The sequence below is a fragment of the Polypterus senegalus genome, chromosome 15, assembly GCF_016835505.1.
Source record: "Polypterus senegalus isolate Bchr_013 chromosome 15, ASM1683550v1, whole genome shotgun sequence".
In the NCBI taxonomy this organism is placed as follows: Eukaryota; Metazoa; Chordata; class Cladistia; order Polypteriformes; family Polypteridae; genus Polypterus; species Polypterus senegalus.
Genome location: NC_053168.1, coordinates 41,279,830 through 41,296,052, shown reverse-complemented (window position 1 = coordinate 41,296,052; position 16,223 = coordinate 41,279,830).

The window sequence follows — 16,223 nt, the reverse complement described above, 5'->3', positions numbered from 1 at the left end:
TTGAGGAGGATTTTGCATTAGGACCTTAATTTCCATCCATACAAAATGATGGTACTGTAGTGCACGAACTTATTGAGAGAGCCTGGGAGAGCCGTACAGACTTGGGTCAAACATTCTGCAAACCGTTCATCAAGAAGCCATCGTCACGTGTAGCGACAAGGTACATTTCCATTTGAATGGTTACGTAAATAAGCTTTTGGGCTGAAACCAACCCTTGTGAACTTCATCATAGACCCCCGCACAGTGAGTGCGTTACAGTTTGGTGCACCGCTGCAGGATTTGGCATTGTTGGCCCTTACTTTTTTGAGGAGGGGGAAGCTACAGTCACCATCATTTAAGAACGTAACATTGACATGATGATAGAGAACTTTTTGTGGCCTCAACTGGAAAAAATGGATGTAGTGGAAGCCTGGTTTCAACAGGATGGAGCAACAGCTCATACGGCGTGGAGATCCATGCAAGTTTTGCAGAAGAGGTTTCCAGAGAAGCTGATTTCCCTGCACGGTGATGTCGGGTGGCCTTCATGCTCACCTAATCTAGCTCTGTGCGATTTCTTCTTGTGGGGCTATCTCATATAAAAGGTATACACATGCCGACCTCAAAACCTTGAATCCCTAAAGGATGCTATTCGCCACAAAATCGACGCTATTCCCCTTAAAATGGCTGAACGAGTCATGCCATCATTCAGAAATCATCTCGAAGAGTGTATCATGAGTGATAGTCACCACCTTGAAGTCATCATTTTTAAAACACTGTGAAATAAATCAATAAAATTAATTGAGAAGAAGTTAATTAGCAGCAAAAACAGGTCACTAATTAAGAAAAGAGTAATGAAAACCTGCAGCCACTGGGACCCTAAATTAATGATAAATTTCAAGTGTGTGGTTTTTAATAAGTTTGTAAACTTTTCTAATAATGTTTTCACTTTGTTATTGCGTGTAGATTGATAAGCAAGAACAGCAAATTTACCAGTTTAAAATTAATTCTATACAGAAAATGAAGGAGTTCTGGATCCACTCTGTGTGAAAATTATAATTATAGACCTGGTTGTTGAAACATCAACTAAAACTCAACAAAACAGAAACCTATAGTAACCCCAGTAAAGTATCATGTCTTTTTAATAAACCATTTTCATATACCTGTTCTTGTACATTGATATCCATGATATTTTGTGTATTATGTGCATGGCTTATACTAAAAGGTTGACACATCTGCTGGTATTGAAATTAACTGACAAAGCTTGATCAATACACACCAGCATTCAAAACCTCTAACATACCTCTAAGTGTAGATCTTAATATAAGAATGCTTTACATGAGCCAAGAATCTAATAAAAGAACATATGAGCAGCCAAGCAGTAATTTTGAAGATGTCAAGGGGTTTAATGTAGGTTAATGCTATGCAATTTACCACCATCTCTGCAATCTGATGATGATGTCCTGCAGTTCTGGATTTTAAAGTCAGTTGGAAGCACCAGCAATTACTAAAGAACCATGTTTTTATTTTTTTCTAACAGCCTTTTTTATGGCAGAAATATCTCAAATAGTAAGTTCTTTCAACAGCACTATGTTGCTTACCAAAAAGCAACATTGTCTGATATCACCTGAGGATCAGCTACTGGCAAGGGCAAGTAAATAACCTTGTGGTTCTAGACCATGTTGGAATGAATATCATGGGTAACACAAGTAGATATGCTCAGCAGAAAAAAGCAGGGAGCCTGGGAAAAATACTAAAGACAAAACCATTTTTTTCTGACAATCTTCCAGCCTGAGAGAAAACACTACACAATCAAAGCATAACATTTAGTCGTAATGAAAGAATAAAGGCAAAGTTTGAACAAATGTATTTTAGTTTTCTTAGCCTTTCACCAGAAACTAATCTTTTATACCAACAAGGCAAACTGCATCTGCCAGGGATAAAGAAAATTTACAGTAGATTGTGCTGAGGAGGAACCAAATGAAGACATAAAGGACTGATCAAATGATCAAGTATGGTCTACTGATCAAATAAAGTATCTATCTATCTATCTATCTATCTATCTATCTATCTATCTATCTATCTATCTATCTATCTAAATGAAATATAGCCACAAATACAAAGCTAACATTCTTTATTTTAAAAGGTTAACTTGTAACATAAGAATTATAAGGAAAAAATGCAGGAACTACAAGCAACAATAATGGCTTTGGGCCATGATAATGTTGGAATTGTCAAAACATAGCTACATGAAAGAGATGGAGAAGAAGAGAATATCAGTGGCTACACATCCCTCAGGAAAGAGAAACAAGAAAGGTGTGGAGGAGACGTGGTGCTATATGTGAAATATAATATTCAGGTTCAAAAGACTAACACAAGAGTACATGTCAGTATTTAATTGGGTTAAGCCATTAGGAAGAAGTCAAGAGTGTTCTGATCGAGACACTTGAAAAAATATTTTGTTGTATTTACAATGTTCTTGATGAGATTTATATGTTGTAAATATTAGTTTATTATGTACTAGCAAAATACCCGTGCTTCGCAGCGGCGAAGTACTGCCTTAAAATTTTTATTAAGAAGAAAAAGTAAACCTTTTTAAACTGAGGGAAAATATACCAATAATTATTTGTTAAGGATCTCTTTGTATGCCACGTTTTCACTTTGGCCCTCCGGTTGTAATATGACCAAGCTGTGCGCTGAGCTTACTCTTGAGCATGCAACGCACAGTTGGCCATGTGAAAAGCAATCTTGCCTCAGATCTCACAGCTTGGATTGCTGCTGTCATAATTGGTTTGAGTTTCATGGTTTGTTTCAATTACGTTAGTATTTGCTGGACTTGTGTGTAGAAGTGACAATCGGCATCTGTCAAGCGTTGTAAGCATACAACCAGTTTCATCGATAACTTCGCATCCAGCTTTTGAGAGTTTAAACATTCATAAACATCAAAGTGTCCACTACTCAAATCGTCACCTGTAAATCTAAGATGTTTAAGAGGCATTGGCAGTTGTCCAAAGGTGTAAAATATTTGTCCATTTCAGGACACTTGAAAGTGACAACCGAACAATTCAGCGGCAGCCATTAACTCACATGCAGAACCATAGGTGAACGGCTTAAACATTTCACTCTTATAGTGCTCCTGTGTAGTATAATTATCTCCTGTACCGTCATCAGTCCACACCTTGAACCTGTCCCAGTCATTCAATACATAAGACACAATGTTTCTCCGGATATCAAGATTGAGCCCGATATGGCCATGCAATATGTAACACAGAGAATGGAAAACGCAGGCACCATCTCCGGGCATGGAAACCACTCGGTAAGTGACAGTCCTTTGATCGATGGTGATCACCTCGATAGACATGTTAATGGGGGTACGGTTGGAACGATAAAGAAAATGGGTACCTGAACAATGTAAACTAAGTGTAAAATACCTATACAATAACTATAATCGTAATAAACGAACAATAAAACAGCGGAGAAGCCGTGGATTAAATAAAAAGGCTGCGGTTATCAGGAGGGAGACGTGAATACCATGGCGAAGCAAGGAAGGGAATGAAGAGACCGGAGCGACGGACGGCCTTATATAGGCAGACAGCCAACAACGTGGGAGGCGTGGGGATGGGGGACCCAACGCCGCCTCACATGGCGACCGAGCTGCAGGCTATGGACGTATATATGTATGTAAGTAGGATTCAGTTAGCGTTGGGAACCCGCGTACCAAATTTCTTGAAGATGGGCCCATAGGTAACAAAGACCATTGGAAAGTTCAATATGGCGTCCAACAGTGGCATCATACCACCGAAATAAGTACGTACATCGGTTTCGGTCAGCGCAGGGAAGCCGCCTACCAAATTTCATGAAGATGGGGCCATAAATAAGAAAGTTTAACATGGCGGACGTTGTCAACCGTTATCACCGTTACACGTAGAATTTCTAAATGAAACCTGCTTCAGTTTTGTAAGTAAGCTGTAAGGAATGAGCCTGCCAAATTTCAGCCTTCTACCTACACGGGAAGTTGGAGAATTAGTGACGTTGGAAAGTTCAATATGATGGCCAACAATGGCGTCATACCACCGAAATAAGTACGTACATCGGTTTCGGTTAGCACAGGAAAGCCGCCTGCCAAATTTTGTGAAGATGGGGCCATAAATAAGAAAGTTTAACATGGCAGACGTTGTCGACCTTTATGACCGTTACCCGTAGAATTTCGAAATGAAACCTGCTTACCTTTTGTTAGTAACCTGTAAGGAATGAGCTTGCCAAATTTCAGCCTTTTATCTACATGGGAAGTTGGAGAATTAGTGATGAGTGAGTCAGTCAGTCAGTTAGTGAGGGCTTTGCCATTTATTAGTATAGATTCCTAGGTGGCTTTATTAATTTTTTTTCTTTGTGTGAGACAAAATGTGTTTTATAATTTTATATGTGTTTTGTCTTGTAGGGTCATATGATGACCCTCTTTTCCCCTTTATATTTTTTATTATGTAGACTTAACCAAAACAAGGAAAAGTTATTGTTTGTTATTGTTATTGTTATTCACAGGATGGTTATATTTCAAATCATAGTGAAGACACAAAAGTGCACACTAGAATAAAGATCTATAATTTGTCGAAAGTAGACTTGATAATAAGGAAACATATACAAAATGTAAAAACACTAGCCATCCCCCGTGGCTTCGCCCGGGTATTAGTGAAACAGTGAGGAGTAAATATATCGGTCCCGCAAGTGAACTATGATTCTTAGCGCAGTGAGAGAAGTTGCAAAATCAACCGGAATGTTCAAGCAAATTATAGAAAAAAAGACCTCAATCCATTAAGTAGTTCTCTCATTTGCTAACTAAGCGGAGTTAAGGTTACTCCCCGAGACAGACACGTGAGTGAGGAGGGCCCAGTAGCCCAATGAGTCTCTCTGGGATTTGTGCTAATAAATCAGTACCGCAAGCAAACTATGATACTTAGCGCGATGAGAAAGTCGCAAAATCAATGGAATGTTCAAGCAAATTATAGAAAAAAAACCCGATCTAAATCTGTTAAGTAATTTTCTCATGAAAAGTGGACAGACATACAAATGGGTCTAAAAAATATAAGAAATTTCATGCTTGGACCACGAAAGTTTCAAAACTGTTTCTTGGTGACCACCTATGGGCCAAGGGTAACCTACATTCCCAATTTCAAGTCCAAAGTCCTCATGGTTCAAGGGATTTCGTGATGAGTGAGTCAGTGGTATTTTTCTTTTTATATATATATATTTTGAACAGACAATGTTACTTCAGGGATATACTGATGTAAGCCCAAAATAAATACAGTATACTGAAAAAAACTAAATATATATATATATATATATATATATATATATATATATATATATATATATATATATATATATATATATTAGTTGTGTGAGCCTGTGCTGTAAAAAGCACATGATCCTAGAAACTATTGAAATTGTCAAAAAAAAATGGAAATGTAGAGATGTTGGGTAATTGTAAGGAACTACTCTAGACATATCTCTCCTAGGAAGTTTCATTTTGCTCACGGGGTCGCATCATTTGTGTATTAGAAGCTAAGCGACTGTCTTTTTTCAGAGGCTTCATTTTGCTGATGTGCTCACCTTGCTTCTGTATTAGCCGCTAAGCGAGTGACTCTTTCTTCAGAAGTTTTGTTTTGCCAATGTGTTGGCCTCACTTATATTTCCTCGGAGATGGAGCCCTTACCCTGACTCCACCTTTCACTTCTGGGATGGACAGACACACACACTTTCACACGTAGATGTTTATATATAAGATCCTGAAAAAAAATACATGAAAATTATTAAAACAGACAAAGAATTCAAGGAATACTAGATAATAAAGCAAGGAAACATACAGAACGGTTAAAAGAAAAACTGATAAAAGATTTACTTAAATATAGAAAAGTATTATTTCATGTACAAAAAAATAAATACAGAGAATTAAAGAAGCATCAAAGGTGCACAAACAGTTATCTTTGAAAATGAGAAGAACGATGAACAAGCTAAATAAATGTTTTTCTCAAGCAGAAATAAAAACAAACACTTTACAGATTCTAAACCCGAAGAGTCAGATGTGATTTGGGTCCTTGACGCACTTAACAACAGTAAACACCCCTGGGCTTGATGGTATTTTATGACTATTGTTGAAAGAAGCAAAATACATATTTATTAACAATTACGCTGAAGTAGACCGATGGGAGAACTGTCTGGTGCTTGGAAAGTTGCAAAAGTTACTCCAATCCACATAAAGGGAAGTGAAACAAGCATCAGTAGTTAGAGACCAATTAACTTTAAAATTCGGAGGTGATACTGATGGTTAAACCAACATCTTGTCATTTATTCAGCAATGGATCATATTTATTTTATCTCTCTCTTTTCACTTCCAAAAATTGATTACAACCATGTAAAAAGTATTGTTGGAAAGCATTATATAATGAAAGCATCAAAGCTGGACCAAGGCTATACATTTTCTTAAAATCAAGCCAGCTGTAGTTATATATAGATGGAAACTAAAGAATGGTCATGTCATTAATCAACTTTTTTTGTTCACATTAACCACTACAGGGTCACAAATTTACTGAAACGTTCACAAGCCCATTGTTATTATTCCACAATGTTTATTAATTATGAAACCATTGACATCAGAGCTGGATTTCAACTTGGGTCACTAGCAGAAGACAAAGAGTACAGATAAGAATTCTCCACATCAATGGGCCCCCAGGGGTTTTGTTCTTAGATTGTTACTTTTTCTAATTTATATTAATGACATTCATTTTGGTTTAGTTAGTAAACTTGTGAAACTGAATGTATAACACCATGTAGGCCTATGCTGTTACATCTTTTAATTTATTTGCGAAAGTCTAAATGAATTTCTTTTTGTAAATGAAAGTAATGTTTCATTTTTAATAGCTTATTATACAGCACATCTTTTCACAGTTAGCTGATGAAATTGTAGGATGAATAAAGTGTAATCTTTCTGTCAATATTCATAATGTTAGGTCTATGTTGATGTGCATTACTACAGATTACTTGTAAAATTACAGATCATCAGTTTAAATCTGTAATCAGAATTACAGTGCTGTCATTTATCATCATAGCTTTCATTCTTCTCTTGGTGAGGGGTTGTTGTTTATATTTCTGTAAATGCTTACTTGGTCTTAATACATACGCCTATTGTAATCAATAATTAAATGATAAATCCATTAAACTTTCTAGTAGACTCAGTAGGTATGCGCTGCGCCCATTCACACAGGGACTGCTTAATGCTTCTTCTGTGGCTAATAAAGAGCAACTCGGCCATCAAAGGTACTGGTGGTGTGCAATTCCTTATCTTTCATTAATAGAATTAGACACAACTTTATTTAGTAGGCTTTAGTGTGTCTTTGTATACTTTATTAGCCAGCAAAGTAAAAAGTATAACTGTATGTGACTGCCGAGAAAGAGCAGTGTGAAGGTGTAGGTGACCTCCTATTGTCTCATTTGTTATTCCCTGATAGAAACTGTAATCAATCTTCCCTCAATCATTCGCAAGTCAGTAATTCAAGTGCCCAGCTTGAGGTAATTCACCCACCTCATTTCCTGAGACAGAAAAGTGGTTAGGATTAAAGAGAGCAAACCAAATCTATTTACAGCTCACTTTAAAGACACAACAAAGACTGACAAAAGCTTTATAAAAATGAAAATCTATTGACGTGTGCAGCTGTGCTTTAGCTTTTATTTTTTCCTCTGTAGGTAAAAACTGTGTGGCCAATTGTTGGTATAATTCTGCTACATTGTAAATTTAAGTTCATAAGTGAGGTGTTTTTAATTTTGGAGAAGTATTATTTTGAACTAAACAAATCCTAATTAAAATGTAAATTTGTGAAGGCCACACTGCACTTGAGTCTTCACAAAGAATTTTCTAAGCATCACTAAGACAGCCCTTTTTTTTCCATGTTTGCACATCACCTTCACTGTAGGGAGTTTAGTCTCTGAAAATAATTAGAAGAGGCAGAACTTGTTATCCTGGCCAATAGCCTTATTACAGATGCTCATAGGTACTCTACCCTGACATTTAACCTCCTTCACAAATTCCATTTCACCTCTTATCTGACATGACATTTTTTACTTTGACAATTTGCCACAAGGGAAAGTCACTCCTGTTGCACTATAGAACACTCCTGAGGATCAACCTAGGGAGTTCTGATTAATCTGGACTGTAGGCCCTGCAGCAAATCATTGCCACCAAAATACATAGAATGACTGATTTTATTGTTTGATTGATTAACTAAAACCAAAATGCAGCAAACATGTTCATTTTAACTATCATATATATTACAGGATTTAATTTTTAAAAACTGGTTTATATGCAATAATATTGCAACTTTTGTCACATAATCAGTACTGATAATCAGGAACCAGAGTGGAGTTAGGTCCTTTGGGCCAACTAGAGTTTATTTAAAGGCCATGAAACATTACATGCCTTTTCAGCCTTCACTTAAATCTTATTGAGTCGGACATAATCAGAGGTGCACTCTCATGAATGTAGTGTAACATGCCCAGTGACTGAGTCCACCTAATTTACGACTCACCACAACTGATATTGTCTTTAATAGTAGGGGAAGGCTTGTGTGCGCGAGAACTGACGCCAGTGAATGCTGATTCATATGCACAATGCATGTAACGCAGTGATGTGGAATAAGGAATGTGCATGTTCTGGACCCTACAAATGGAAGAGAAGCTCATCTGTCTAATGTATTGTATTTTACTGTAGTTGTTAACCCTTCATACAGGAGCAGCTCCACCAGGCAGCTTGTTATTGACTGTCACAAAATGGGCGAATACAACTGTGCTAGAAGGCTGGAAAGCAGTGCCCCCAGTACAGAGTGCCTTTCTAGTAATTCAGTTTTATCCCGTAAAAAATCACAAACAATTATACGTTGGGGCACCCGCAAGCAAACTCTGTATAACTGAAAGCAAAATGCAAAGTATAAATGCATTAATAAAAGAAAGAAATGTCTTCACTGACATAAGTCTCAAGAGGGACTGCTCCAAGATGGAGACACCTCCAGTTAAGTATAGGACAGGCAGGAAGAGGCTGGTCCAGGTGGATGGACACCAGAAGTGATGTCAGAGGAGATAAGGCTATCAATCATCCAAACTTGGAGGAAGAGAAGATGAAGAGGTGTTAGTATTCAGCATCACCCGGTGGATTTACAGCCTTTAAGCTGTCCCCAAGGTGCACATGTGTGACAATCCTCATTCAGTTAACACCTCAAAGTCAAGTCTTCAGTTTTCTGCAGTACCATGAAAGTGACAGTTCATCATCGTTATGAGTGTTCTCTCATTCTTTTTTTTTTGTTAATGATTACTATACTATGGCCAGTTTTACGGTACTATGGGTCTGTTCTACTTGTTCACTACATACAATCTGTCTCAAACAAACAAGTTATCCTTCAGTTTCTCTAGATTTTGAATTGATTTATGCCATTTTGGAGTCATGAGGAGTTAGGGTCTATGCCAACAGGAACAGATATGAGACAAGACTCAGCCCTGGACATGGCACTTGTTAATCACGGATCACAATCATTTCCTTACTCGCACCACAATACTTTCCACCTTCTGTAACTGAATTTGTTCTCCTGCTTACCTAACAACTCTAAGATAAATAGGCCAATACCAAGGAGTGACCAGTAAAGCCAACATAAGGGCTACTGCTAGGGCTAGAAACAGTTCTGGAGCTGCCCCATTAGAGCTGCTTCTGGCTGCTTCATGTGCATAACAGAACCCCAAGTCCTAATTAAAGGGTCAGTCACTCATTTTGGAAGGTATACTGCATATCTCAATAACAGACCGCTGTGATCAACAAGAATGAATGTCTTTAAAAAGGGTGTATGATTGATTTATTGTTTTGATTAGAAGAGTTTGATTGCACAAAAAAACAAACTGAAGCCTTAAGACTAGCAATGGTCAAGAAACTGAGTGAGGAGAAAAACAAAAACCACAGTCAAGAGGGGGGTGTACCTCAAAAAATACTCTTTCATGAGGGAGCTTTAAACAAAATGCAGCCTTAAAAAATAGTTTTTAAGTTTTGCATAAATTGTCAGAAAAGAACGAACTGGTGACATCAGTGGTCTAGTATTGCACTAGTGAAGAAATCCCAAGAATCAATGTCAATGTCAATTTATTTATATGGCACATTTAAAACAACAGAAATGCTGTGGCCAAAGTGCTTTACAATACTAGAATAAAAGAAAAAACATACAAATAACATAAATAGAAATAAAATATATGAATAAAAATAAAATAAATAATAAATAGAAGTAATGATGAATAATCACAATGCGGAAACCATCAGTATTACTGAAGGTCACGGAATGCAAGTGAATAGAGTCTTTAATCTCGTTTTGAACAGTTCAATTGTAGATGACTCCTTTATATAATGAGGTAAAGAGTTCTACAGGTGATGAGCAGCATCTGCAAATGCTGTGCCCCCCTTAGTTTTACACTTACTATGAGGGACAACAAGAGACAACTGACCAGAAGATCTAAGCACTCTGGATGGCTGGTGTAAAGCACACAATTCAGATAAATAGGCAGGAGCAAGCCCATGTAAAGATTAAAAAACTAGCAACAAGATTTTAAAATCAATTCAAAAACTGACAGGCAGCCAGTGTAAAGAATCTAATATTGGAAAAACAGAGTCATACTTTCTTGCCCAACCAGAAAGCAAGCGGCAGCATTATTCTGGACCAACTGTAACCTGTGTATCAGAGCTTTGCTAATCCCAGAATACAGTGAGTTGCGGTAATCAAGGCAAGAAAAGATAAAAGCATGAGTAGCTTTCTCAAGATCTCTAGAAGATAAAAAAGGCTTGATCTTACCTAATAGACAAAGCTGGAAAAAGTAACTCTTGACTACAGAATGAATCTGTTTCTCAAAAGAGAGGTTACTGTCAAAGATAAAACCAAGACTGCAGACTTGAGGTTTGCAAAAGACAGAGAAAGAGCCGAGAAGTCCAAAACCAATTTGGGCTTTTGCTGATAGACCCACGTGTCCTGCGGTGGGTTGGCACTCTGCCCAGGATTGGTTCCTGCCTTGTGCCCTGTGTTGGCTGGGATTGGCTCCAGCAGACCCCTGTGACTCTGTATTCGGATTCAGCGGGTTGGAAAATGGATGGATGGATGGATGATAGACCCACTATAAGCACCTCCATTTTATTTTGATTCAGATCAAGAAAATTATTAGGATCTTAGGTCAGAAAGACAGTTGTGCATTTGATTTATTGCAGAGTTGCAGACGGGAATATAAATCTGTGTATCATCAGCATAGCAGTGAAAAGAAATGTTAAATTTCCTAAAAATAGCTAAAAATTACACAGGGAACTTCAGTTTCTGTATTACATCTTGCCTGAAGAAGGGGCCTGGGTTGCCTCGAAAGCTTGCATATTGTAATCTTTTTAGTTAACCAATAAAAGGTGTCATTTTGCTTGGCTTTTCTCTACATTCATAATGGCTAACATGGTACAACACCCTAGTACTAAAAATAGCTCCAATAGGATGAAGGTATATAGAGAATAAAATAGGACCCAAAATGTATCCCTGAGGAACACCATATTTAAGAGGAGCAGTAGACGAAAAAGAGGAATTTAAAGTCACTGAAAAGTGTCAACCACTTAAATATGACCTGAACCAGTTAAGAGCAGCCCCTTTAAGCCCAACAAGATGTTTAAGCCGCAACAGCAATATCTTATAGTCAATATTGTCAAAGGCAGCGGATAGGTCAAGGAGGACAAGGACTGCAGCACCACCTGGGTCAGTAATAATAGAGATGTCATTGAATACTTTTAGGAGGGCCTTTCAACACCATGATAACACCTAAAGCCAGATTGGTAGATCTCAAAAAAATTGTTGGAGTTAAGGTGATAAACCAATTGATTATAAATAATTCTTTCTAAAATTTTAGCCTGAAATGGCAGTTGGGAATTCGGGCAAAAATTGGCTAAAACTCTAGGATCTAATTCTGCCTTCTTTAGACAGGGATGCACCGCAGCATGTTTAAAAAATGAGGGCACAGATCCCTCACTGATAGGATCATTGATAATGGCTATTAAAGATGGATCCAAAACATCAAAGGAATGACATCCTACACCTATAAAACACAGTGAGCTCAAAAGCCATTGGCACTTGGACGTTATAAAAACCATTTCCATGGAGTAAAAAATACAATTCAATTGCACATTCTAATTTAAATTTGCACATTGTTTACATTTCAGTTTGTTTGTGTCAACTGTAGACTTACGCATAGCCAGAATGTTCCGGTCGCTGGCAGGTGAGCAAGTGATCACAAAACCTATTGAGGACGACCCTAGCAAGGACCTTACCTGGCACCGAGAGCAGTGTTATCCCCCTGTAGTTGCTGCAATCCAGGCGATCACCCTTCCCTTTCCAGATAAGGACGACAAGTCCTGTTTTCCAGTCAGTTGGGATGATGCCAGCCTCCCAAATGGAAGCAAACATTGCTTGCAATGCCAGGAGGACAGCCTTACCACCAGCCTGGAGAAGTTTACACCAGATACCACAGATCCTTGCAGCCTTTTCCCCCCCTCAGCTGGTTCACCACCTGTGCAATTTCAGTGAGACTGAGTGGTTCACAGCTAATCGGAGGATCAGCCTCAAGAATCGTGAACCCAGTGATTCTTCTGTAAGCAGGACGTGGGTCGCTAGACCACAGATGGTGTATCACTTGCTCAGAGATTCCTCTAACAAACGCCTCTTTATCTGACCTCAGAGCCCTAGCAGCCATCCTTCTCAGATCCTGGTACAGACCAGAGCTGCCACTGAGCCGTGTGCCTCGACTCCTCTCGATGATATCCAGGGTGCCCTGAGAGATGAAACACCTCCTTCTGGGAACACCGGTAACACCAACACAACCCTCAGCAACCTTCAGGGTCTTGTCACGGAAGGTCTCCCACATCACATTAGGATCGGCAGTCTTACCCAAATCTGCAAGTTCCTCACACAAACTGCATGCAAACTCATTAGAAACAGCCTGGTCTTGGAGTGTGGCCAAGTCCAGGCTCATTTTCCTAGTAGGTTGTAACCTACTGGACCTAAGCTGGATCCTAAGAGTAGCAACAAGTCTGTGGTCAAAATTCACAAACTGGGCACTTCTATAGACCCTGCAGTTTTGCAAGAGCCTCCAGCATCTGCCCACGAGGATGTGATCGATCTCCTTCACCGCACCACCAGTATTGGAGTACCAAGTCCAACGATGCAGTTCAGTGCGCTGGAACCAGGATCCAGTGATTTGCAGCCCCTGACCTTTTGCAAAGTCAAGGAACATGGAGCCATTTTCACCACAGTCACCAGACCCATGGGGACCGAGACAATCCTCATAGTCAGCCCTGTCAGTGCCAGTGGTTGCATTGAAGTCACCCATTACCAGAGGAGTGTCACCTTTTGGGCACCCACCAACCACAGAGCGTAGCTGCAAATAAAATGTCTCCCTCGCCGAGATATCACTCACCGCATTCGGAGCATACACTGAGACAACAGACAAGGCACCCAGGGAGTGCTGTAATCTTAGTCCCATAATATGCTTGTTGAAAGGAGTGACATCGGACACCATCGGAAGAAGCCAATACGCTACAGCAACAGCTACTCCCTGAGTATGACAGTCATCAGACTGACCAGATCAATAAAAGGTGAATCCACCTACAGAGATCTGGCCAGACGGCCAGCCACACTAGTCAGCTCCATCTTGCCATACAATATGATGCGAAGGTTCAATATGAAGGTTATGAGAGAGTGATGCTCTCAAGACCGTGTGGTTCTAAAGACCTATGTCAGCATTCTGCATCAGGCTGTTTTATGTTTATCATGTTGGAAGAGCAGCTTGAGAGGATCTGCCAGGAAGAATGGGATAAACCGCCCAAGCCCAGATATGCAAAGCTTGTAGAGAATTACCCAAAAAGACTCAAAGCTGTAATTGTTGCCATAAGGATTTGTACAAAGTAAGTTTTAGGGTCTGAATAATTATATAAATAACAGATTTTAGTTTTTGATTTTGAATATATTTGCAAAACTTTTTGAAAAGTTTTCATTTTGTCATTTTATTGAGTGTAGATTGATGGGCAAAAATGTCACATTTTTGAATGTTTAAAATTAAATCTTCAACACAATCAAGTGTGCAGAAAGTGAGTGGGTTTGGATATTTTCTAAATCCACTGTAGAAATTGTATATACAGTACCTTATACTGTTTATACAGTAGTATATAGAAATGTGTATTCTTTTATCTTAAACTGAGGATTGTATACTTTTAAATTATTGCTATGCAGTATATTAGTGTTTTAAATGACACTTGAACTATTGGATAAAACACAATTGAGGAGAACTCTGAACAATAATATATTTTATAAATTGAGGCTTGCTTATTTATTTATAAGACTTACACAATGTTCATTTTGCAGATGGTGTATTAATATTGCAGAATAATAATAATAATAATAATTGGTTTGTTTGTTGATGAATACAAGGAACAAACAGCACATCTGAGACTGTTCATTGAACCCTGCTACATTGTTGTCGACCAAGACAAAGTTTATAAATATTAAATTAGCTGGAATGTTCACAATTTATGAAGTCATAAAATGCTAATTACTTTGTTTCTGCAATTTACACTAATTATTATTCTTCATTAGGTATTTACTAAAGCTTGAAATATTGGTTACTTTTTGAGAAAATTAGTCAGTGATTTGTCTTTCTTTTCTGCGCAACTGTATATGAAATGTATTGACATCTTGACATGCAAAATATGATGATTTGCTTGTGTTAACTAAAATACATGATTTTTCCAGCAAATGAAATATACCCTTACCTTTTAATTGATCAGTTTGCTTATAGTATCTCAACTGGGCTCACATAGGATGTTCATATCCAAGTGTAACTGGGGTAGATACATCACCAAATCTTACCCATATATTTAACAACAGTCCGTCTTTGGGTATATGCAAACAAAGGGCAATTCAATCTCACTTGTCTGTATGGCTGTGGAAGAAATTGAAAAAAATGAGTGTTAGAAATAAGCTCATATTACAAAAAAGAAGGTGTTAATGCCACACAGAAAGTATATACCTGTCACAATCTTTCTTCTTGTGACACCTCTTAGCAAATATTGCCCACCTCATCATTTTTCTGTCATCATTTTTTGGTTGCCTTTACTGGTGATTTCTTCTTCTTGTCATTTGTTGGTTATTTTCTTTTGATTCCCTTTGCCACTACCAAGCTCTTTCCTGCATCCATCTTTATTTTTGTTTCTCTCCAATTAAACATTGTATGTTATACTTGTTCAAAATATTGATATGTCCTTCAGTTTCTTTACCCTGAACACCATTCCTTTGATAGTTAAGGATTTCTCTTACATTTAAAGCTCCCCTTTTTCTTAGTTCAGAACATTGAATATGTCTCCATTAACCTGGAATGCTATTTGTCACATGCTTACATTCAAAACAGTATGGAACCCTTAACATCACACCCACAGCTATGACATCTAAAGCTTAGCATGGCACAATCAATTATCTCCACTTAGCAAAGATGCAAAATGTAGATTAAACAAAGAAAAAAGGAATCCTTGATAGGCTCCAACACTCCACTGCCCTTCACTGGATTATGTTAAATGGATTTCAGAATGTTATGTTATTTAGTACAAGACTAATGCAACTTTTTCTTTGTATGGTACTTTAATTCTTCATCATGGTAACTACAAATGTACCATTATATCGTTGGTTTGTTTAGGAAGTTGCAGCTGTTGGTTATGTATCAGTAGATTTGTGAGATGAAGGATCTGAGGTAAGAACTCAAGAATTGATGTACAGTATATTAATATTACCCTACAAGAGTAATGAAGTTAAGAGCAATGCACTGTGTATTCTTACTGTATATGTGACAAAAAAGAAAGAATGGGCAAAAAGAAACTAAACAGGGCCTGTGATAAGAGAGATCTGTGGTGTTGCGTAATTGAAATGAATAACTGGGAGTCCCACTGTGTGCAGGCTCCAGGTGGTTGCAGGTGCATGTGGGAATGTGCATGCACCACTCCAAGTTTGACTGGGGTTCTTGGCTGATCACACATTTACATGAAATGTGAGCGGATCGGTCAACTGCTTTATTCATTGGTTGGGTTTCATTTCTAGTGAGGGAGCATGTGGCATGTGTTCCGATGGAGCTGAAGAGGGTCATTTCTGCTACTGCTCCTTTGCACT